Raw genomic sequence first — 26,269 nt, 5'->3', positions numbered from 1 at the left:
ACTCAGAATTGTCCTACAAATAAGGTGCCATCTTATTCAATAAGACAGTGGAATAAAGACATATACACTCTTAAATTCAGCAATATTATCCATAAATAAAATGATTTGTTATAAAGAAAATAAAATGTTTATTCTATTAATGCCACAAGTTATAGCATTTGCAAATGCAGATGTGTGCAGATATTGTCTATTGAGTCCAGATATTGGTTACTTTTGATAAATAACTATGGAGAACCGTTGTAACCTTTTGTACAAGGTGAGTTTAAGTGCCTTAAACTTCAGACAGACAGTGTAACACGGGTGGGTGTTACATTTCAGTCTGTCACAATCGTCGTAGTGATGTGAATACATATTTTAATGAAAAGACAGAAAAACACAAAGTACACTAAACAAACAAAATAACAACACGACCACTATCAAAACTGAGTGCAAACATGCAACATCACATAAACAATAACCCACGAACCCAAACTGGAAAATGGCAACCTAAATAGGTTCCCCAATCAGAGACAACGATAAACAGCTGCCTCTGATTGGGAACCAATCCAGGCCACCATAGACCTTCAATATGCCTAAACTAGACATGCCTAGACTAGACACACCTAGACATACAAAACCCTAGATGAGACAAAAATACGCATACCACCCTCTTCACACCCTGACCTAACCAAAATATATAAAGAAAACAAAGAATACTCAGGTCAGGGCGTGACACAGTCGTAGACTATCCAGCCTACCGACAGAGGAGAAGGAGGAGACAATGAGCGAGGTGCCTGATAAAGAGCTCCGGGCCTGTCTAAGTAACTGACTGACGCTGCTCCCTCTCTGTGCCATCGAAGCTCCCTCTGCTACTGCCCAGCCTTTCTGAACTGCCTGGCTGAACAACACCTTATCTGAAGCTGTGGAAGACCATCGCCCAAGACCTGCCTTCTTCTTCATGTGGCTTTCCGGCAGACTAGATGCTGTGTTGCCTATTGCTGCGGATTACACGTTTTGGTCACAAAAAAAGGGAAAAGGGGAATGGGAAAAACTTCAAATGCACCACCATCAAACCCTGCACCTAAACACTATCCCCTAAAACCCACCACCCTATCCCCTTACGTTTGGCCCTAAACAATCCTACACCAGGCCCATCTGCCTGGGAGGAAGGAACCTCTTTCTCAAAACTTCCTGTAGATCTACTAGATGAAAATCTCTCACATTCAAATATTTATCTGCTGCTGCAACTACATAATCTATCTTCTGTGATTTTCCACTCCATCAGTGCAGTTGATCACCATAGCAACTTTACTCAAACTCATCCTCTCTGGCTCATCCCTCAGGCATACTCACTGGGGGCCTCCCAGTCGACTCAATCACACTTGGGCTATCCTCTACTCTCTTCACTGCCTCAGCATAGGAAACTTTCTGCATCACTCAAACTCTGGCAATCTCAACCACTCTCACAGGGCACGATGGATTCCCAGCTGCACGGGCATCCCCACAGTTGACACACAGTGCTTTCTCTATCCCAACTGTACACTCCATCTGACTATGCCCTCCTGCATATTTCTCACATCATGGGATCTCCCTTCTACACACTGCTGCAAACATGTCCGAATCCTTGGCACCTAATGCACCAAAGTAGATATACTAACCGACTTGCACCACCCCATCCCCTTACTATAGTTTGTTAACAAGAAATTTGTGGAGTGGTTGAAAAACTAGTTTTAATGGTCTCCAACCTAAGTGTATGTAAACTTCTGACTTCAACTGTAAATACAGAGTCATTAAAACTCGTTTTTCAACCACTCCACATATTTCTTGTTAACAAACTACAGTTTTGGCAAGTCAGTTAGGACATCTACTTTGTGCATTTACACAAGTCATTTTTCCAATAATTGTTTACAGACCGATTATTTCACTTATAATTCACTGTATCACAATTCCAGTGGGTCAGAAGTCTACATACACCAAGATGACTGTGCCTATAAACAGCTTGGAAAATTCCAGAAAATTAGGTAATGGCTTTAGAAGCTTCTGATAGGCTAATTGACATCATTTGAGTCAATTGGAGGTGTACCTGTGGATGTATTTAAAGGCCACTTTCAAACTTAGTGCCTCTTTGCTTGACATCATGGGTAAATCAAAAGAATTCCGCAGAGACCTCAGAAAAAAAGTAGACCTCCAAAAGTCTGGTTCATCCTTGGGAGCAATTTCCAAACACCTGAAGGTACCACATTCATCTGTACAAACAATAGTACGCAAGTATGAACACCATGGGACCACGCGGTCGTCATACCGCTCAGGAAAGAGACGCATTCTGTGTCCTAGAGATGAACGTACTTTGGTGCAAAAAGTGCAAATCAATCCCAGAACAACAGCAAAGGTCCTTGTGAAGATGCTGGAGGAAACAGGTACAAAAGTATCTATATCCACAGTAAAACGAGTCCTATATCGACATAACCTGAAAGGCAGTTCAGCAAGGAAGAAGCCACTGCTCCAAAACTGCCATAAAAAAGCCAGACTACGGTTTGCAACTGCACATTGGGACAAAGATCATACTTTTTGGAGAAATGTCCTCTGGTCTGAAACAAAAATAGAACTGTTTGGCCATAATGACCATGACTACGTTTGGAGGAAAAAGGGGGACGCTTGCAAGCCAAAGAACACCATCCCAACTGTGAAGCACGGGGGTGGCAGCATCATATTGTGGGGGTGCTTTGCTGCAGGAGGGACTGGTGCACTTCACAAAATAGATGGCATCATGAGAAGAAAAAATGTGGATATATTGAAGCAACAGCTCAAGACATCAGTCAGGAAGTTAAAGCTTGGTCGCAAATGGGTCTTCCAAATGGACAATGACCCCAAGCATACTTCCAAAGTTGTGGCAAAATGGCTTAATAAGGACAACAAAGTCAAGTTATTGGAGTGGCCATCACAAAGCCCCTACTCAATCCTATAGAAAATGTGTGGGCAGAACTGAAAAAGCGTGTGCAAGCAAGGAGGCCTACAAACCTGAGTCAGTTTCACCAAGTCTGTCAGAGGAATGGGCAAAAATTCCCCCAACTTATTATGGGAAGCTTGTGGAATGCTACGCAAAACATTTGACCCAAGTTAAACAATTCAATGGCAATGCTACCAAATACTAATTGAGTGTATGTAAACTTCTGACCCATTGGGAATGTGATGAAAGTAGTAAAAAGCTGAAATAAATAATTCTCAACTATTATTCTGACATTTCACATTCTTAAAATAAAGTGGTGATCCTAACTGACCTAAACCAGGGCATTTTTACTTGGATTAAATGTCAGTAATTGCTTAAAGTTTAAATGTATCTAAGGTGTATGTAAACTTCCGACTTAAACTAAATACATTCTCAAAATAAAATAGAACTTGTTTTACTTCTTTAGATTTAACTAGAGTGGCTGCAAGTACAATAGAGAAACCATTGCAAGTGCGCAGAAATAGTTCACAGTGACTATAAACAGATTACCTTCGGCCATCAGAAATGCAACCATCGCTCCTTGTAGGACACATCACTGCACTCTATACTCCTCTGTAAACTGGTTATCTCTGTATACATGTCGCAAGACCCACTGGTTGATGCTTATTTATAAAACCCTCTTAGGTCTCACTCCCCTTATCTGAGATACCTACTGCAGCCCTCATCCTCCACATACAACGCATGTTCTGCCAGTCATGTTCTGTTAAAGATCCCTAAAGCAAACACATCCCTGGGTTGCTCCTTTTTTCAGTTCGCTGCAACTAGCGACTGGAAAGAGCTGCAAAAAAAAAACACTCAAACTGGACCGTTTTATCTCCATCTCTTAATTTAAAGACTCAATTATGGACACTCTTACTGACAAAAAAAAGCATCTGCATTGTGTCTCGCCACACACCACCCGCCACCCCCTCTTTTACGCTACTGCTACTCTCTGTTTATCATATATGCATAGTCACATATCTACATGTACACACTACCTCAATCAGCCTGACTAACCGGTGCCTGTATGTAGCCTCGCTACTGTTATTTTTCACTGTCTTTTTACTGTTGTTTTTATTTTTTTACTTATCTATTGTTCAACTAATGCCCTTTTTGCACTGTTGGTTAGAGCCTGTAAGTAAGTATTTCACTGTAAAGTCTACACCTGTTGTATTCGGCGCACGTGACAAGTAAACTTAGATTTGATTTGACAGTTGTGGCTGCTTCGCGTGATGTATTGTTGTCTCTACCTTCTTGCCCTTTGTGCTGTTGTCTGTGCCCAATAATGTTTGTAACATGTCTTGTGCTGCTACCATGTTGTGCTGCTACCATGTTGTGTTGCTACCATGCTGTGTTTATGTGTTGCTGCCATGCTATGTTGTTGTCTTAGGTCTCTCTTTATGTAGTGTTATGGTGTCTCTCTTGTCATGTGTGTTTTGTCCTATATTTTTCTTTCATATTTAATCCCAGCCCCTGTCCCCACAGGCCTTTTGCCTTTTGGTAGGCCGCCATTGTAAATAATAATTTGTTCTTATAAACTGACTTGCCTAGTTAAATAAAAAATTAACATTGTTAGTAACAATAGTTAGCCATGCAAATCAGCACTTTAAATGGCAGAATTTGCATTTGACCTGCCCCACCACTCTCACAGTTTGCAGGAACTTGTGCACGCAAATCACATCGAGTGAACACATTTTGAAAATGCCTCAAGTGACATTGTTTGTATTTCACTTGAGTTCATGATACATATCTTTGTAAAAGGAGCTCTACCCACACCTTTAGGGAAGCTTTAGGGCTTGTTCATGATAAAGCAAAACTTACTCCGAGCAATCTGTCACATCTAAGACCAACAAGCCAATATGGTCCTATTCAATTAACAATGTAGTTATTGCATTTGGCATTTTTCCATGTTTCTTTGTTTTTTTCACCAGGTGAAGTTGTGTTTATGGAAGAAACAAAACTTAGTTTACCAATCCCTCCCCTCTCTAATCTTTCTGCATTTCTCTGCGTCAGAGCAAAGAGCAGTACATTGTTTTAATAAGGCTAGATTCTGATAGCTTTATTGACATGGTAAACCTGCCATTCATACGCTGTAAATGGGAGCGTGTGGGGCAAAAATACAAAAATACAACATAGGCTACTACAATTTTACCCATTTACTCAAAAAGAAGACATTTCAAATTAGCACCATGATCTACACTAACCCATTAGAGATCTACTGTATCAGTAGTAGCACCACTGGCTATTTCAATTGCTACAATTATTGCTTCTACTATGGTATCTTCTAACTCGGCTTATCTCTCTCATAGACATAAAAGTGGCCTACAACAGGAAATGTGTGGGATGATAAGGCAGGTGATAAGGATCTCCTACAAAGCCTTTGCATTGTCCAACAGTGCTTTCACAATTGGTGTGAGTACAGGGTGTTACTGGGAAAAAAAGGCATTTCCCTCTTTGATTCTGGTGTCCTTGGGGCAGTTGGGTGTTCCACCGCGACAGGTGAGAAATGGAGGGAAATGAGTTGTATGATTTCTCCATGGACCAAACCAAGTTTAATCTCCCACTCTCTTAATTAATATGCATGATAATTGGACATGTTAACAGGGGTCTTCAAATAAAATTGTATTTGTCACATGCGCCTAATACAACAGGTGTAGATCTTACAGTGAAATGCTTATTTTACAAGCCCTTAACCAACAAGGCAGTTAAGAAAAAAGAAGTGTTAAGTAAAAAATAAATAAAAATAAAAGTAACAAGTAATTAAGCAGCAGTAGTAAAATAACAATAGCGAGGCTATATACAGGGGGTACCGGTACAGAGTCAATGTGCGGGGGGGGCACTGGTTAGTCAAGGTAATTGAGGTAATAAACAGAGAGTAGCAGCAGCGTAAGAGTGGTCTGGGTAGCCCTTTGATTAGCTGTTCAGGAGTCTTATGTCTTGGGGGTAGAAACTGTTAAGAAGCCTTTTGGACATAGATTTGGCGCTCTGGTACCGCTTGCCGTGCGGTAGCAGAGAGAACAGTCTATGACTAGGGTGGCTGGAGTCTTTGACACTTTTTAGGGCCTTCCTCTGACATCACCTGGTATAGAGTTCCTGGATGGCAGGAAGCTTGGCCGTACGCACTACCCTCTGTAGTGCCTTGCAGTCGGAGGTGGAGCGGTTGCCATACTGGGCAGTGATGGCTTCGATGGTGCAGCTGCAGAACTTTTTGAGGATCTGAGGACCCATGCCATATCTTTTCAGTCTCCTCTAGGGGAATAGGCTTTGTCGTTCCCTCTTCACGACTGTCTTAGTGTGTTTGGACCGTGATAGTTTGTTGGTGATGTGGACACCAAGGAACTTGAAGCTTTCAACCTGCTCCACTACAGCCCCGTTGACGAGAATGGGGGCGTGCTCGGTCCTCCTTTTCCTGTAGTCGACAATCATCTCCTTTCTCTTGATCACGTTGAGGGAGAGGTTGTTATCCTGGCACCACACTACCAGGTCTCTGACCATCCTCTCCATAGGCTGTCTCATTGTTGTCGGTGATCAGGCCTACCACTGATGTGTCATCTGCAAACTTAATGATGGTGTTGGAGTCGTGCCTGGCCATGCAGTCATAAGTGAACAGGGAGTTCAGGAGGGGACTGAGCACGCACCCCTGACTGGCCCCATGTTGAGGATCCGCTTGGCGGATGTGTTGTTACCTACCCTCACCACCTGGGGACAGCCATTCAGAAAGTCCAGGATCCAATTGCAGAGGAAGGTGTTAAGTCCCAGGGTCCTTAGCTTATTGATGAGCTTTGAGGGCACTATGGTGTTGAACGCTGAGCTGTGGTCAATGAATAGCATTCTCACATAGGTCATCCTTTTGTCCAGGTGGGAAAGGATAGTGTTGAGTGCAATAAATCAAATCAAAATCAAATCAAATTTTATTTGACCAACAATGCAGTTTTAAGAAAAAAAATTTAAAAAGTAAGAGATTAAAAAAAGCAAATAATTAAAAGCAGCAGTAAAAGAACAATAACGGGGCTATATACAGGGGGTACCGGCACAGAGTCAATGTGTGGGGGCACCAGTGTCAAAGTAATTGAAGAGATTGCATCATCTGTTGATCTGTTGGGGCAGTATGCAAATTGGAGTGGGTTTAGGGTTTCTGGAATGATGGTGTCAATGTGAGCCATAACCAGCCTATCAAAGCACTTCATGGCTACAGACGTGAGTGCTACGGGTCGGTAGTCATTTAGGCATGTTACCTTAGTGTTCTTGGGCACAGGGACTATGGTGGTCTGCTTGAAACATGTTGATATTACAGACTTAGTCATGGACAGGTTGAAAATGTCAGTGAATACACTTCCCAGTTGTTCAGCACATGCTTGGAGTACAAGTCCTGGTAATCCATCTGGCCTTGCGGTCTTGTGAATGTTGACCTGTTTAAAGGTCTTACTCACATCGGCTACGGAGAGCATGATCATATAGTCGTCTGGAACAGCTGGTGCTCTCATGCATGTTTCAGTGTTACTTGCATCGAAGCGAGCATAGAAGCAATTTGGCTTGTCTGTTAGGCTCGTGTCACTGGGCAGCACGCGGCTGTGCTTCCCTTTGTAGTCTGTAACAGTTTGCAAGACCTGCCACATCCAATGAGCGACAGGAGCCGTTGTAGTACGATTCAATCTTAGTCTTGTATTGAAGCTTTGCTTGTTTGATTGTTCGTCAGAGGCCATAGCGGGAATTCTTATAAGCTTCCGGGTTAGAGTCCTGCTCCTTGAAAGCAGCAACTCTACCCTTTACCTCAGTGTGGATGTTGCCTGTAATTCATGGCTTCTGGTTGGGGTATGTACGTACGGTCACAAAGGGAGATTACCCACTCACCGTCGGATCTTTACAAGGCACCCAGACCTTCGCCCCCCGATATCTCTGTCTCTTTCTCCTGCGAATGATCGGGGATGAGGGCCTTGTCAGGTGTCTGAAGTAAATCCTTCCCATCCAACTCATTAAAGAACAAATATTCCTATAGTACTTGGTGAGTAATCTCTGTCCTGATATCTCAAAGCTCTTTTTGGTCATAAGACATGGTGGCAGAAACATTATGTACCAAATAAGTTACAAATAACGCGAAAATACACACAATAGCACAATTGTTTCGGGGATCGTAAAATGGCAGCCATCTACTCCGGCGCAAGTTCCTACCACTCTCATTGGTTTCCAGCAGTGGTGGAAAAAGTACTCAATTGTCATGTAAAAGTGAAGATACCTTAATAGAAAATGAATCAAGTAAAAAAGTCACCGAGTAAAATATTAGCGTAAAAGTCTAAAAGTATCAAAAGTAAAAATAATTTCAACTTCCTTATATTAAGCAAACCAGACATTTTTTTTAACCTTTTTATTATTATTTATGGCTAGCCAGGGGCACACTCCAACACTCAGACATAATTTACAAACGAAGCATTCGTGTTTAGTGAATCAGCCAGATCAGAGGCAGTAGGGATGACCTGTGATGTTCTCTTGATAAGTGTGTGAATTGGACCATTTTCCTGTCAAAATGTAACAAGTACTTTTGGGTGTCAGGGGAAATTTATGGAGTAAAAAGTACAATTATTTTTGTTAGCAATGTAGTGAAATAAAATTAAAAGTTGCCATAAATATAAATAGTAAAGTAAAGTACATATCCTTAAAAAACTACTGAAGTAGTCCTGGTTTCCAGTCAAACAATTCTAGAGCTAAACTGTGGCTAAGGACACAGGTCTTGAGTTGTTGACTTTCCAGGTACTTAGACTATACTCTACTGTCGGTGACATGTTTCTTATCAGTGCGAAACATTACAAAAGCGAGGACAAATCCTGAAGAACTTCCTACTTATCCAAGCCTGAAACTATATTTAAAGCATAGTAATGAGAGTTATTGATCAGGAGCGACGTTCAGTTTGCCAAGTCACAGTTAATTTCATGTTAACCTCCTCTTTTAACAAAAAAAAAAACACAGATAGCATTATGCACATGTCTAATGATGTTTTGATGAGAATTAAGTTACTCTTTTTGCTATGATTGTGGCTTTTTGTTTCTTCTTGAGGTCAAAATGATCCTAAAATGATCCCAAATGATCCCTAACCCTAACCTGTGTATGTCAAATATGTGGGTGGTGTTGTTCTAAAGTATTATGCTTTTAAAATAATACATAACATTCTAATTGTAAGTTGCTCTGGATAATAAGAGTGTCTGCTAAATTACTTAAAGGTACATGTACATTTTGAGAATGCCTCAAGTGATATTTGTTTGTATTTCATGTGAGTTCCTGCAGCATGTCCATGTAGAGGGAACTCTAGCGCCACACTTTTAGGGATTGTTCTTGATGAAACGAAACTTAACTCTAATCTGTCAGATCTAAGACAAACCAACCAATCTTTATGACTCTATTAAGTTAACAATGTACTTGTTGCATTATCGTTTAGCATTTTCTTGCTAATTGCTGGTTCTTTTTTCACATGGTGAAGTTTCATTTATGGAAGAAACAAAACTTAATGTACCAACCCCTCCCCTCCTCTCTACCAATGGTTTCAATTACAGTAGATTCTGATTATTGACATGATAAACCAGGTATTCATATGCCGTAAATAGAGTATCCAATATATGAGATAGCTACAGACAGTACAAGATACAATGGTCAATTCACACAAACATTTTAAGACGGTATATTTTAACATAAAACTGTGATTTACACTAACCGATTGGAGATCTACTGTAGTATAATCAGTGGCATATTACCAGTAGCATTGGCTATTAATGTTATGGTACGAGCAGTGGCTTATCCCTCTGATAGACTTAAAAGTGCCCTATAACAGGAAATGTGTGAGGTATGATAAGACAGGTGATAAGGCTCACCTACAAAGGCTTTGCCCACTGGTCACAGACGTCAATTCAACGTCTATTCCACGTTGGTTCAACGTAATTTCAATGAAATGACATGGAAGAGGGGCCTCCCGGGTGGTGCAGTGGTCTAAGGCTAGCTGTGCCACCAGAGATTCTGGGTTTGAGCCCAGGCTCTATCGCAGCCGGCCGCGATCGGGTGGCTCATGGGGTAGGGCACAATTGGCCCAGCGTCGTTCTGGTGAGGGAGGGTTTGGCCGGCAGGGATATCCTTGTCTCATCGCGCACCAGCGAATCCTGTGTCGGGCCGGGCGCAGTGCACGCTGACCAGGTCGCCAGGTGTACAGTGTTTCCTCCGACACATTAGTGCGGCTGGCTTCTGGGTTGGATGTGCATTGTGTCAAGAAGCAGTGCGGCTTGGTTGTGCTTGGGTTGTGCTGGTTGGGTTGTGCTCTCGACCTTCGCCTCTCCCAAGTCCGTACGGGAGTTGCAGTGATGAGACAAGACTGTAACTACTACCAATTGGATACCACGAAATTGGGGAGAAAAAAGGGAGAAAAAAAATAAATGAGAGCTTCAAGTCTGACACTGATAGCTTCAAGTCTGAATACGACTGGTAAATAGCTAAAAAAAAATAGCTACACAGATTGGAGTTAACCATGTGTCTTTACTGACCTTTTATTTCAATCTTTGGACTGTCTCTATGCCCACTCACAGGGCCCTACACACTCAAACACAGTGTCACTCCAACACACACAAAAACACTCATGCCAACATTTGCTCACACACACATAATATGCACATACATGTATACTGACTCGACACAGCCGCACACCCACTCACATACAAGCTGCTGCTACTCTGTTTATCTTATATCCTGTTGCCTAGTCCCCTTACCCCTTTTCAAACGAGAGGTCGACCGATTAATCGCAATGGCCGATTAATTAGGGCCGATTTCAAGATTTGATCGGAAATTTTGGGCCATTTTTTATTTTTTTACACCTTTATTTAATATTTATTTAACTCGGCAAGTCAGTTAAGAACAAATTCTTATTTTCAATGACGGCCTAGGAACGGTGGGTTAACTGCCTCGTTCAGGGGCAGAAAGACAAATTTTCACCTTGTCAGCTTGGGGGAGCCAATCTTGCAACTTTACAGTTAACTAGTCCAACGCTATAACCACCTGCCTCTTGTTGCACTCCACAGGGAGACTGCCTGTTACGCGAATGCAGTAAGCCAAGGTAAGTTGCTAGCTATTATTAAACTTATCTTATGAAAAACAATCAATCAATCAATCAATCATAATCACTAGTTAACTACACATGGTTGATGATATTACTAGTTTATCTAGCGTGTCCTGCATTGCATATAATCTGACTGAGCATACAAGCATCTGACTGAGCGGTGGTAGGCAGCAGCAGGCTTGTAAGCATTCATTCAAACAGCACTTTCGTGCGTTTTGCCAGCAGCTCTTCGTTGTGCTTCAAGCAAGCATTGCGCTGTTTATGACTTCAAGCCTATCAACTCCCGGGATGAGGCTGGTGTAACCGATGTGAAATGGCTAGCTAGTTAGCGGGGTGAGCGCTTATAGCGTTTCAAACGTCACTTGCTCTGAGACTTGGAGTGGTTGTTCCCCTTGCTCTGCATAGGTAACGCTGCTTCGAGGGTGGCTGTTGTCGTTGTGTTCCTGGTTCGAGCCCAGGGAGGAGCGAGGAAAGGGACGGAAGCTATACTGTTACACTGGCAATACTAAAGTGCCTATAAGAACATCCAATATTCAAAGGTTAATGAAATACAAATGGTATAGAGGGAAATAGTCCTATAATTCCTATAATAACTACAACCTAAAACTTCTTACCTGGGAATATTGAAGACTCATATTAAAAGGAACCACCAGCTTTCATATGTTCTCATGTTCTGAGCAAGGAACTGAAACGTTAGCTTTCTTACATGGCACATATTGCACTTTTACTTTCTTCTCCAACACTTTGTTTTTGCATTATTTAAACCAAATTGAACATGTTTCATTATTTATTTGAGGCTAAATAGATTTTATTGATGTATTATATTAAGTTAAAATAAGTGTTCATTCAGTTGTAATTGTCATTATTACAAATAAATAAAATAAAAAAATTGGCCGATTAATCGCTATCGTCTTTTTTGGTCCTCCAATAATCGGTATCGGTGTTGAAAAATCAGAATCGGTCGACCTCTAATACAAACTATCATGGTCCAAGCACACCAAGACAGTCGTGAAGAGGGCACGACAAAATCTATTCCCCCACAGGAGACTGAAATGATTTGCCATGGGTCCTCAGATCCTCAAAAGGTTCTACAGCTGCACCATTGAGAGCATCCTGACTGGTTACATCACTGCCTGGTATGGTAACTGCTCAGCCTCCGACCGCAAGGCACTACAGAGGGTAGTGCTTACGGCCCAGTACATCACTGGGGCAAAGCTTCCTGCCATCCAGGACCTCTATACCAGGTGGTGTCAGAGGAAGGCCCTAAAAATAGTCAAAGACTCCAGCCACCCTAGTCATAAACTGTTCTCTCTGCTACAGCACGGCAAGCGGTACCGGAGCGCCAAGTCTAGGTCCAAGAGGCTTCTAAACAGCTTCTACCCCAAGCCATAAGACTCCTGAACATCTAATCAAATGCCTACCCAGACTATTTGCATTGCCTCTCCCCCTCTTTTACACCGCTGCTACTCTCAGTTATCATCTATGCATAGTCACTTAAATAACTCTATCTACAAGTACATATTACCTCAACTAACCGGTGCCCCGGCATATAGACTCTGTACCGGTACCCCCTGTATATAGTCTCGCCATTGTTATTTTACTGCTGTTCTTTAATTACTTGTTTTTGTGGTCACATTCCAGTTCATGTGGTCTGGCTTATCTGATCTACTCTCTCAAATCCAGGCTCAGTCACTGTTGGTTTTTCATGGAGGTGATTTAAGGTTAAACACGGAATAGAAAGAGAACAAAGGTCGGTCGGTGATGAAGTTTGCTGACTTTTTAGAGGTCGAACACATCAGACAGGTTGTTGGCCTGCACAGTAGGGGGCCGCTTCCCTGCCTGGCACAACAATAAGTAACACCTGGAGGTGTGCCCGAAGAACTGTGGCTTCTCTGGAAACAGGTATTACATACATTCGAGTCTAATACCCGTTTCAGACAGAAGATGTGCTATATTACCTGTAAAAAAAATGTAAGGCGCCAATGTTTATATGACCCGCTTTCAAACAGCCGGTTATTTACCCCTTTGTGTTAATGAATTTACCTGCAAAAAATCTAGGAACCATTCACACAGACCTGATACCTGTTGTTTTGGTTACATGGTCTGTGAAAATGCAGGAATCATGACTAGTCCTTTATGTGGATTTTTGTGGATTTTTTCTTTCAGATATGCTAAAAAGCAGGTTAAAAGAAGCAGGCATGGTACATTTGTGGAAACTTTGTCTGTGTATGAAAGGGGTATAAGTCCAGATCTAACAGTTGTCTCATCCGAACCTCCACTACCACCAAAACATTAAAGCCATATATAGTGTTATGTCCTCTTCAGTCCACAGAAAGTTTCATGACTGCAAGAGAGAGAGCCAGGTCTGACTAAAACTGTGGCACAGATGCTCACCGTGTAGAAGGGGAGATGCTACTTATCTAGTCAAATCACATTCATCTTCTTTAGTGTCCTCAACCTCAGCTACCCCCCTGGGCTATGCCATGTTATGTTCACGATGCATCATTCATTTGCTTACTTTTTTTCATTTTATTTTACATATCAGGCACATTTCAGTATCTGCTCTCTCTGTATCCAAACCCTAAATTAACGAACTTGCGTCAGTCCAATTACTACTTGATTATCGTGACGTTAGACGTCCCCAATTGACACTGCGTCCGTGACTATGAAACATTATTACTTTTGGAGAACTGGTAGCAGTATAAAAAGCCTGAGAGAAGGTCAGCCTCTGCCACAAAGCCAGGAGGAAACCACAGAAGACCAACTGGAAGAGAGATGGGGAAGTTTGTACTGTTTGCCTCTCTGGCCTTCCTGCCATTGGTTTTCATTGAGGTAGGTGATGCTGTGTACTGTACTGTATCTTTGTTCCCCTTTAAAGGCACTGGTTGGCACACAGATTCAAGCAAGGGCTATTCTATTACGTAGCAAAATATATGGAACTTGTCTATTTGAATGTATGTTTGCAGTAGCTAACCATAATCCTTTTAAATTCACATTGACTTTGCTTATGTAAAACATAGCAAACAAAAATGAGCTGTCCACGAGCTGATGTTTCTTTGCTTAGTCAAAGGTGTTCTGTTTTCATTTTTAATCACAGTGAAGGGTACAGTATTATATTACAAACCCAAATGTAGTATATAATAATAATACTACATGACAGATTTTTTTTTATCCAAAGTGACTTAGCATAAATTTTACGTAAGGTTTGTCCTGGAAATCAAACCCAGAATCCTGTTCTGGCAAGAGCCGTGCTCTACCTACTGAGATACAGAGGGCCAATGTGTTTAGTAGCCTAAAATGTATTATTATAGGTCATGGTGATGAATGACATGACAGCATACATATATACTAAGTCCTACTGACCCTACTTATTCAATGACACTTTGGGATTTTTGGCAATGGGGGCTCCTTTACCTACTTCCCCAGAGTCAGATGAACTCGTGGATACCCTTTTAATGTCATTGGGCCAGTAACCGAATGGTTGCTAGATCGAATCCCCGAGCTGACAAGGTAAAAGTCTGTCGTTCTGCCCCTGAACAAGGCAGTTAACCCACTAAACCTAGGACATCATTGTAAATAAGAATTTGTTTTTAACTGACTTGCCTAGTTAAATAAACGACAAATAAAAAAATAAAAAATATGGTAGTTTCGCAAGCCAATGCTAACTAGCGTTAACGCATTGACTGGCAGTCTACGGGTATGTGCTAGCATGATCATTGCCAAAATCTACACACAATACCCCATAGCAAATTTATTACAAATCAAAAACTGAAATATCACATTTACATATGTATTCAGACCCTTTACTCAGTACTTTGTTGAAGCACCTTTGGCAGCGATTACAGCCTCGAATCTTCTTGGGTATGACGCTACAAGCATGGCACACCTGTATTTGGGGAGTTTCTCCCATTCTTCTCTGCAGATCCACTCAAGATCTGTCAGGTTGGATGGGAAGCGTGGCTGCACAGCTATTTTCAAGTCTCTCCAGAGATGTTCGATCAGGTTCAAGTCCTGCTCAGGCTGGGCCACTCAAGGACATTCAGAGGCTTATCCCGAAGCCACTCCTGCATTGTATTGGCTGTGTGCTTCGGGTCCTTTGCCCCAGTCTGAAGTCCTGAGCACTCTGGAGCAGGTTTTCATCAAGGATCTCTCTGTACTTTGCTCCGTTCAGCTTCCCCCGGATCCTGACTAGTCTCCCAGTCCCTGCCACTGAAAAACAGCCCCATAGCATGATGCTGCCATCCAACATGCTTCACCATAGTGATGGTGCCAGGTTTCCTCCACACGTGACGCTTGGCATTCAGGCCAAATAGTTCAATCTTGGTTTCCTCAGACTAGAGAATCTTGTTTCTCTTGGTCTTGAGAGTCCTTTAGGTGTCTTTTGGCAAACTCTGAGCGGGCTGTCCTGTGCCTTTTACTGAAGAGATGCTTCCGTCTGGCCACTCTACCATAGAAGCCTGATTGGTGGAGTACTGCAGAGATAGTTGTCCTTCTGGAAGGTTCTCCCATCTCCACAGAGGAACTCTGTAGCTCTGTCAAAATGTCACCATCGTGTTCTTGGTCACATCCCTGACCAAGGCCCTTCTCCCCCGATTGCTCACTTTGGCCATGTGTCCAGCTCGAGGAAGAGTCTTGGTGATTCCAAACTTCTTCCATTTAAGAATGAAGGAGGCAACTGTGTTCTTGGGGACCTTCAATGCTGGAGAAATGTTTTGGTACCCTTCCCCAGAAGATTAGCCTCTACAGACAATTCCTTTGTCCTCGTGGCTTGGTTTTTGCTCTGACATGGACTGTCAACTGTGGGACCTTATATAGACAGGTGTGTGCCTTTCCAAATCATGTGTAATATTTTGAATTTACCACAGGTGGACTCCAATCAAGTTGTAGAAACAGGATGATCAATGGAAACAGGATGTACCTGACCTCAATTTTGAATCTCATAGCAAAGGGTCTGAATACTTATGTAAATAAGGTTTCTGTTTTCTATTCTTTGTAGATTTGCAAACATTTCTAAAAACATTATAGAGTACTGAGTGCCGAACGATGAGGATTTTTTTCTATTTAATCCATTTTAGAATAAGGTTGTAATGTAATAAAATGTGGAAAAGGTGAAGGGGTCTGAATATTTTTTGAATGCACTGTAAATAAACATGACACTATTAATATCATGCATATCAGCAATATTTAGGTTACCTAATGATCTGGGTTGCAGTAAACATGTGTTCATCGCATAGAGATATGTGTTCAACCCAGAGCTAGACAGCACAGAAAAACTCTCTGCTTGTTCTGTTATTTATACAATTAACAGCATTTGGTAACTATAGCATTTAAGGTATTCTAATCAAGCAGATAGAATGAACAAATCTAGGCCTCTGCATGATTGCTAAATAATTGATAGCTCTAAATGCTATTAATCACCAATAAAAACAACAATTCCCTGTCACCAATCTATCCCCTCCCTCTGGTGTCTGTCCGTGTATGGGAACACTCAGGTGAGAGGAACAAAGGAGATAGGACTTATCTGCAAAAACAAAACCGACTACTAGATTAGACCAGATGAAAAGCAGAGGAGACAGGGAACACTTATGTAACAGAGTACAGACTGCAACTATCAGCCATGAGAACTGAAGCCATATGCAAAGTAAGTGTGGCCGGTGCAGTCAAGTAGAGTCGTGGGTGGTTGACCTTTTGTGGCATAGCCATGAGTCATTGTCGACCTCTCGTAAACAGTGTGGGAGGACTTAGTCTCTGGCATCAGACAATTGGAGTCAATCATTGGCTAAAGGCCACTATACTCAAACTACGCAAACACAGCGACGGAGCATCGTTTTCACACATGGTTTTGCAGGGGAAAACGACGCTCCTTCACTCTGTTTGCAATTTGGGAACGGACCATATACGACATTCGCTCTATTTGCACGAAGTGTGTATTGGTCTTAACACAGTCCAACCCTGTCTCACACATCACCATAGTGGATTTTATTTTATTTATTTCACCTTTATTTAACTAGGGAAGTCAGTTAAGACCAAATTCTTATTTACAATGACGGCCTACCCCGGCCAAACCCTAACTCGGACGACACTGGGCCAAATGTGTGCCGCACTATGGGACTCCCAATTACGGCCGGTTATGATACAGCCCGGAATAATGAATGACTCATGTGGGAATTAGTTTAGTGCACTTTCATCAGTGCGTCTTTTCTTGAAATGAATCGACGTAATAATTAATGACATTGACGTGATATCTACAAATGATGATTGACTATTGGCATGAGGTATGTTCCGCCATATGACGACTGGCATTACATTTAGATACATGACTGATATTACATTTAGATACATGACCATTCATGTATCAGGACATACTGAATAAGGGTATTGTTGCAGAGCATTTCAATTAGCTTTTTGCTCGTTGTTTGTTTCATGAGTTATAATAATATGTTATTGGATATATCTTTCTCCTATGATCTTTGACAGGCTACCAACATAACTACCAGCACAACTGTTAACCCTTCAAACAGTATGACAGTACCAGAAACCATCTCATCAAACCCAGTCAGCAACCAACCCTCAGAGAACACCACGTTTCCAATGACAACCTCCAATAACAACATCAGCAGTAACGTTACCATGGGACCTCCTACCATGTCTGTCTCCAACCATACAACAACGGCCGCCACAACCCTTGGTATGCAGTCCACACACTCAACTCTAGTAACCGCCACGACTACCACAACCAATGTGTCCCTGCAGACCACTGATTATACCACAGCAAACCAGAACAACATAACTGCTGCCAACCATATGTCGCCCACACCTCATGGAGGCACCGCAGCCATGGCAAGCTCTTACAGTCTCCTCCTGGGGCCCCTGATGGCCATAATAATCCAAATGGTATAGGAATAAGAACAGAGCCCTGTGGAACACTTTACTGGAAGAGTACTCTACTTCACAGTCATTCACTAACAACTGAAAAAAAACATATCTGTGTACAGTTTCACAGGTGCAGGCTTAGTAATAGTAAGTGATAATAATGAAGGTGCCATATAAAGGTGGAAATTGTAGTAGGTGAGCTGTGTGTACTATTCATTAGGCATGGACATTGTATGAAGGAGCTATGAAGATGCTTTGGGACTGAAACTCTCAACAGACTGATCAAAATAACAAGCACTGAGCCCTTCCCCTATTCTCACCACTACCAATGACTGGTCCCTTCAACCTTATAAAAAGACCATGAACATGCATATCACCATGTGCAAAATGGCTGAAAACATCATCCCTAGCACACGCTAAAAAATATATATAAAAATGTTTGATTGTACTGTAGTTGTAAATAAAAGACACATTTGTTCAGTAGTACCATTGTACTGAATTGTAGTACCATTCAGTTTTTTTTCTTCATTTTGAAGTAAGTACTAATTCTGGCCTATTTTTTGTGGTAAAAATGACTGCCATTTAAAGAGGCGGTACACCAGCCTTTGAAATATGTGTTATTTCTATTAACAAAAAGTGACTCATCCATTGATCTTGAGAGAAAATGACCAAAAATATTATTTATTTAATTACCCCACAGCCGGCATTAACATAGCTGCTAGTGAAACACTGGCAGTGGAAGGGCCTTTATGGCAGAATGTTTTAAAAAGCATGCCTAAATCCTCAGAGTTAGTTCAAACCAAATGTTATAGCAGCCCAAGTACCATAACAAGTTGCAGATAGAGAATATTGGATGATATAAACATTTTCAGGGACGTGAGCCTACCAGACGAGCTAAATATCTTCTATGCTCGCTTCGAGGCTAGCAACACTGAACCATGCATGAGAGCACCAGCTGTTTCAGATGACTGTGTGATCACGCTCTCCGTAGCCAATGTGAATAAGAGCTTTACAGGTTCAATTTCACAAGGCTGCAGGGCCAGGCAGATTACCAGGACTCGTACTCAGAGTATGCGCTGACCAGCTGGAAAGTATCTTCACTGCCATTTTCAACCTCTCACTGACTCAGTCTGTAATACCTACATGTTTCAAGCAGACCACCATAGTCCCTGTGCCTAAGAACACCTATATTACTATCGCCCCATAGCACTCACACCTGGAGCCATGAAACGCTTTGAAAGGCTTGTCATGGCTTACGCCAATAACATCATCCCAGAAAGCCTGGACCAACTCCAAATTGCATACCGCCTCAACAGATCCACAGATGAGCAATCTTTATTGCACTCCACACTGCCCTTTCACATCTGAACAAAGGGAATACCAACGTGAGAATGCTGTTCATTGACTACAGCTCAGTGTTCAACACCATAGTTCCCTCCAAGCTCATAACTATGCTAAGGACCCTGGAATTAAACACATCCCTCTGCAACTGGATCCTGGACTTCCTGACGGGCTGGCCTAAACATGGGGGCCTCTCAGGGATGCGTACTTAGTCCCTTCCTGTACTCCCTTTTCACCCTCGATTGTATGGCCGTGCACTACTCCAACACCATCATTAAGATTGCCGGTCGTAGGCCTGATCACTGACGACACTTCTCTCCTACAGGGAGAAGGTCAGAGACCTGTCAGTGTGGTGCCAAGACAACAACCTCTCCCTCAGTGTCAGCAAGACAAAGGAGTTGATCGTGCACTACAGGAAACGGAGGGCCAAGTATGCCACTATCCACCTGGACAGGGGCTGAAGTGGATCAGGTCGTGAGCTTCAAGTTCCCCGGGGTCCACATCACGAAGGAATTATCATGGTCCACACACACCAACGCAGACAGAACAGTTGAAACTGGAGCAGCAGCACGGCCAGGTGGACTGGGGACAGCAAGGAGTCATCATGCCAGGTAGTCCTGAGGCATGGTCCTAGGGCTCAGGTCCCCCGTGAGAGAGAAAGAAAGAAAGAATTAGAGAGCATACTTAAATTCACACAGGACACTGGAAAAATACTCCAGATATAACAGACTGAACCTAGCCCCATGACACATAAACTACTGCAGCATAAATACCGGAGGCTGAGACAGGAGGGGTCAGGAGACACTGTGGCCCCATCCGATGATACCCCCGGACAGGGCCAAACAGGCAGGATATAACCCCACCCACTTTGCCAAAGCACAGCCCCCACACCACTAGAGGGATATCTTCAACCACCAACTTACCATCCTGCGACAACGCCGAGTATAGCCCACAAAGATCTCCGCCACAGCACAACCCAAGGCGGGGAGCCAACCCAGACAGGAAGACCACGTCAGTGACTCCACCCACTCAAGTGACGCACCCCTCCTAGTAACGGCATGGAAGAGCACCAGTAAGACAGTGACTCGGCCCCTGTAATAGGGTTAGAGGCAGAGAGTCCCAGTGGAGAGAGGGGAACCGGGCAGGCAGAGACAGCAAGTGCGGTTCGTTGCTCCAGTGCCTTTCCGTTCACCTTCACACTCCTGGGCCAGACTACTCAATCATAGGACCTACTGAAGAGATGAGTCTTCAATAAAGACTATAAGGTTGAGACCGAGTCTGCGTTTCTTACATGGGTAGGCAGACCATTCCATAAAAATTGAGCTCAATAGGAGAAAGCCCTGCCTCCAGTTGCTTGCTTAGAAATTCTAGAGACAATTAGGAGGCCTGCGTCTTGTGACCGTAGCGTACGTGTAGGTACAGTGGGGCAAAAAAGTATTTAGTCAGCCACCAATTGTGCAAGTTCTCCCACTTAAAAAGATGAGAGAGGCCTGTAATTTTCATCATAGGTACACTTCAACTACGACAGACAAAATAAGAAAAAAAATCCAGAAAAATCACATTGTAGGATTTTTTATTTATTTATTTGCAAATTATGGTGGAAAATAAGTATTTGGTCAATAACAAAAGTTTATCTCAATACTTTGTTATATACCCGTTGTTGGCAATGACAGAGGTCAAACGTTTTCTGTAAGTCTTCACAAGGTTTTCACACACTGTTGCTGGTATTTTGGCCCATTCCTCCATGCAGATCTCCTCTAGAGCAGTGATGTATTGGGTCTGTTGCCGGGCAACACGGACTTTCAACTCCCTCCAAAGATTTTCTATGGGGTTGAGATCTGGAGACAGGCTAGGCCACTCCAAGACCTTGAAATGCTTCTTACGAAGCCACTCCTTCGTTGCCCGGGCGGTGTGTTTGTCATGCTGAAAGACCCAGCCACATTTCATCTTCAATGCCCTTGCTGATGGAAGGAGGTTTTCACTCAAAATCTCACGATACATGGCCCCATTCATTCTTTCCTTTACACGGATCAGTCGTCCTGGTCCCTTTGCAGAAAAGCAACCCCAAAGCATGATGTTACCACCCCCATGCTTCACAGTAGGTATGGTGCTCTTTGGATGCAACTCAGCATTCTTTGTCCTCCAAACACGACGAGTTGAGTTTTTACTAAAATGTTATATTTTGGTTTCATCTGACCATATGACATTCTCCCAATCTTCTTCTGGATCATCCAAATGCTCTCTAGCAACCTTCAGACGGCCCTGGACATGTACTGGCTTAAGCAGGGGGACACGCCTGGCACTGCAGGATTTGAGTCCCTGGCGGCGTAGTGTGTTACTGATGGTAGGCTTTGTTACTTTGGTCCCAGCTCTCTGCAGGTCATTCACTAGGTCCCCCCGTGTGGTTCTGGGATTTTTGCTCACCGTTCTTGTGATCATTTTGACCCCAACGGGGTGAGATCTTGCATGGAGCCCCAGATCGAGGGAGATTATCAGTGGTCTTGTATGTCTTCCATTTCCTAATAATTGCTCCCACAGTTGATTTCTTCAAACCAAGCTGCTTACTATTGCAGATTCTCACTTCCCAGCCTGGTGCAGGTCTACAATTTTGTTTCTGGTGTCCTTTGACAGCTCTTTGGTCTTGGCCATAGTGGAATTTGGAGTGAGACTGTTTGAGGTTGTTGACAGGTGTCTTTTATACTGATAACAAGTTCAAACATATGCCATTAAAACAGGTAACGAGTGGAGGACAGAGGAGCCTCTTAAATAAGAAGTTACAGGTCTGTGAGAGCCAGAAATCTTGCTTGTTTGTAGTTGACCAAATACTTATTTTCCACCATAATTTGCAAATAAATTCATTAAAAATCCTACAATGTGATTTTCTGGATTTTTTTTCTAAGTTTGTCTCTCATGCACAATTGGTGGCTGACTAAATATTTTTTTGCCCCACTGTATGTACGGCAGGACCAAATCTGAAAGATAGATAGAAGCAAGCCCATGTAAGGCTTTTTATGTTAGCAGTAAAACCTTGAAATCAGCCCTTGCCTTAACAGGAAGCCAGTGTAGGGAGGCTAGCACTGGAGTAATATGATCAACATTTTTGGTTCTACTCAGGATTCTATCAGTCGTATTTAGCACTAATTGAAGATTATTTAGTGCTTTATCCGGGTAGCCGGAAAGTAGAGCATTGCAGTAGTCTAACCTAGAAGTAACAAAAGCATGGATACATTTTTCTGCATCAATATTGGACAGAAAATGTATGATCTTAGCAATGTTACGCATATGGAAAAAAGCTGTCCTTGAAACAATCTTGATATGTTTGTCAAAAGAGAGATCAGGGTCCAGATTAAGGCTGATGTCCTTCACAGTTTTATTTGAGACGACTGTACAACCATCAAGATTAATAGTCAGATTCAACAGAAGATCTCTTTGTTTCTTGGGACCTAGAACAAGCATCTCTGTTTTGTCTGAGTTTAAAAGTAGAACGTTTGCAGCCATCCGAAGCCTGTCTGAAACATAGGCTTCCAGCAAGGGCAATTTTGGGGCTTCACCATGTTTCATTGAAATGTACAGCTGTGTGTCATCCGCATAGCAGTGAAAGTTAACATTATGTTTTCGAATGACATCCCCAATAGGTAAAATATACTGTGAAAACAATAGTGGACTTAAAACGGAACCTTGAGGAACACCAAAATTTACAGTTGATTTATCAGAGGACAAACCATTCACAGAGACAAACTGATATCTGTACAACATATAAGGTCTAAACCAGGCCAGAACTTGTCCATGTAGACCAATTTGGGTTTCCAATCTCTCCAAAAGATTGATGGTATCAAAAGCATGAGGACAGATGCAGAGCCTCGGTCTGACGCCATTAAAATGTAATTTACCACCTTCACAAGTGCAGTCTCAGTGCTATGATGGGGTCTAAAACCAGACTGAAGCATTTCATATACATTGCTTGTCTTCGGGAAGACAGTGAGATGCTGCGCAACAGCTTTTTCTAAAAATTTTGAGAGGAATAGGAGATTCGATATAGTTCTTTATATTTTCTGGGTCAAGGTTTGGCTTTTTCAAGAGAGGCTTTATTACTGACACTTTTAGTGAGTTTTGTACACATCCGGTGGATAGAGAGCCGTTTATTATGTTCAACTTAGGAGGGCCAAGCACAGGAAGCAGCTCTTTCAGTAGTTTAGTTGGAATACGGTCCAGTATGCAGCTTGAAGGTTTAGAGGCCATGATTATTTTCATCATTGTGTCAAGAGTTATAGTACTAAAACACTTGAGTGTCTCCCTTGATCCTAGGTCCTGGCAGAGTTGTGCAGACTCAGGACAACTGAGCTTTGGAGGAATACGCAGGTTTAAAGAAGAGTCCATAATTTGCTTTCTAATGATCATGATCTTTTCCTCAAATAAGTTAATGAATTCATTACTGCTAAGTGAAAGCCATCCTCTCTTGGGGAATGCTGCTTTTTAGTTAGCTTTGCGACAGTATCAAAAATAAATTTCGGATTGTTCTTATTTTTCCTCCTTTAGGTTGGAAAAATAGGATGATCGAGCAGCAGTGAGGGCTCTTTGATACTGCACAGTACTGTCTTTCCAAGCTAGTCGGAAGACTTCCAGTTTGGTGTGGCGCATTTCCGTTCCAATTTTCTGGAAGCTTGCTTCAGAGCTCGGGTATTTTCTGTATACCAAGGAGCTAGTTTCTTACGACAAATGTTTTTAGTTTTTAGGGGTGCAACTGCATCTATGGTATTGTGCAAGGTTACATTGAGTTCCTCAGTTAGGTGGTTAACTGATTTTTGTCCTCTGACGTCCTTGGGTAGGCAGAGGGAGTCTGGAAGGGCATCAAGGAATCTTTGTGTTGTCTGAGCATTTATAGCACTTTTGATGTTCCTTGGTTGGGGTCTGAGCAGATCATTTGCAATTGCAAACGTAATAAAACGGTGGTCCGATAGTCCATGATTTTGAGGAAAAACATTAAGATCCACAACATTTATTCCATAGGACAAAACTAGGCCCAGAGTATGACTGTGGCAGTGAGTAGATCCGGAGACATGTTGGACAAAACTCACTGAGTCGATGATGGCTCCGAAAGCCTTTTGGAGTGGGTCTGTGGACTTTAAATATTAAAGTCACCAAAAATTATAATATTATCTGCTATGACTACAAGGTCCAGGAATTCAGGGAACTCAGTGAAGAACGCTGTATATGGCCCAGGAGGCTTGTAAACAGTAGCTATAAAAAGTGATTGAGTTGGCTGCAAAGATTTCATGACTAGAAGCTCAAAAGATGAAAACGTCGGGTTTTTTGTAAATTGAAATTTGCTATCGTGAATGTTAGCAACACCTCCGCATTTGCGGGATGCGCGTGGGATATGGTCACTACTGTAACCACGGCGTGAGGCCTCATTTAACACAGTAAATTCATCAGGCTTAAGCCATGTTTCAGTCAGGCCAATCACATCAAGATTATGATCAGTGATTAGTTCACTTACTATAACGGCCTTTGAAGTGAGGGATCTCACATTAAGTAGCCCCATTTTGAGATGTGAGGTATCACAATCTCTTTCAATAATGGCAGGAATGGAGGAGGTCTTTATTCTAGTGAGATTGCTTAGGCGAAGACCGCCATGTTTAGTTTTCCCCAACCGAGGTCGAGGCACAGACACAGTCTCAATGGGGATAGCTGAGCTGACTACACTGACAGTACTAGTGGCAGACTCCACTAAGCTGGCAGGCTGGCTAACAGCCTGCTGCCTGGCCTGCACCGTATTTCATTGTGGAGCTAAGGGAGCCCTATCTATGTTTGTATATAAGATGAGAGCACCCCTCCAGCTAGGATGGAGTCTGTCACTCCTCAACAGGCCAAGCATGGTCCTGTTTGTGGGTGAATCCCAAAAATAATTCTATCTACAAATTCTATCTTTTGGGAGGGGCTGAAAACCGTTTTCAACCAGCGCTTGAGTTGTGAGACTCTGCTGTAGAGCTCATCACTCCCCCTAACTGGGAGGGGACCAGAGACAATTACTCAATGCCGACACATCTTCTTGCTGATTTACACGCTGAAGCTATGTTGCGCTTGGTGACCTCTGACTGTTTTATCCTAATGTCTTTGCTTCCGACGTGGATAACAATATCCCTGTACTCTCTACACTCGCCAGTTTTAGCTTTAGCCAGCACCATCTTCAGATTAGCCTTAATGTCGGTTGCCCTGCCCCCTGGTAAACAGTGTATGATCGCTGGATGATTCGTTTTAAGTCTAATACTACAGGTAATGGAGTCGCCAATGACTAGGGTTTTCAATTTGTCAGAGCTAATGGTGGGAGGCTTCGGCGTCTCAGGCTCCGTAACGGGAAGAGGAGAGACCAGAGAAGGATTGGCCTTAGACTCGCTGCTTAATGGGGAGAACCGGTTGAAAGTTTCTGTCGGCTGAATGAGCGACATCAGTTGAGCATTCATGCGGCATTTCAGTCCAGAAGCCATGAGAAATTTGTCCGGAAGCGGGGACTGTGCGAAGGGATTTATACTACTATCTGTACTTACTGGTGGCACAGACGCCTTTTCATCCTTTCCTACACTTAAATTACCCTTCCTAACGATTGCGTCAACTATCCTCGCCGTAGGGCGATCGTTTTCCTGTATATTATGAGTACAGCGACTGCAATTAGAAGGCATCATGTTAATGTTATTACTTAGATTCGGCTGTTGGAGGTCTTGACAAACCATGTCCCATCAACATTGAGATCATCAGAGGAAACCGATGCACCAGCTGTGGAACTAACAGGACCATGAACAGCAGCCCCCCCCCCCCCCAAGCCATAAGACTGCTAAATTGTTAGTCTGGCTAGCTATTGATTAGCTATTTAACTATCTGCATTGACCCTTTTTGCACTAACTCTTTTGACTCATCACATACACTGCTGTTAACTGTTTATTATCTATCCTGCTGCCTAGTCGCTTTAACCCTACCCATATGTACATACAGTGCATTTGGAAAGTATT

At 42.6% G+C, this 26,269-nt stretch overlaps 1 protein-coding gene across 1 annotated transcript in view; it reads right to left on the bottom strand.

Annotated features, from left to right (window-relative positions):
* Positions 1–26,269, bottom strand: part of LOC135552317 (mediator of RNA polymerase II transcription subunit 30-like) — a 39,717-nt gene that overhangs the window by 8,290 nt on the left and 5,158 nt on the right. The window contains exon 2 of the mRNA XM_064983874.1: positions 19,712–20,312. The gene's annotated coding sequence lies outside the window, so the exon portion shown is untranslated. The remainder of the gene's footprint in view (positions 1–19,711; positions 20,313–26,269) is intronic.

Source organism: Oncorhynchus masou, chromosome 13 (assembly GCF_036934945.1).
Source record: "Oncorhynchus masou masou isolate Uvic2021 chromosome 13, UVic_Omas_1.1, whole genome shotgun sequence".
Lineage (NCBI taxonomy): Eukaryota > Metazoa > Chordata > Actinopteri > Salmoniformes > Salmonidae > Oncorhynchus > Oncorhynchus masou.
This window is presented reverse-complemented; position numbering and strand designations above follow the sequence as displayed.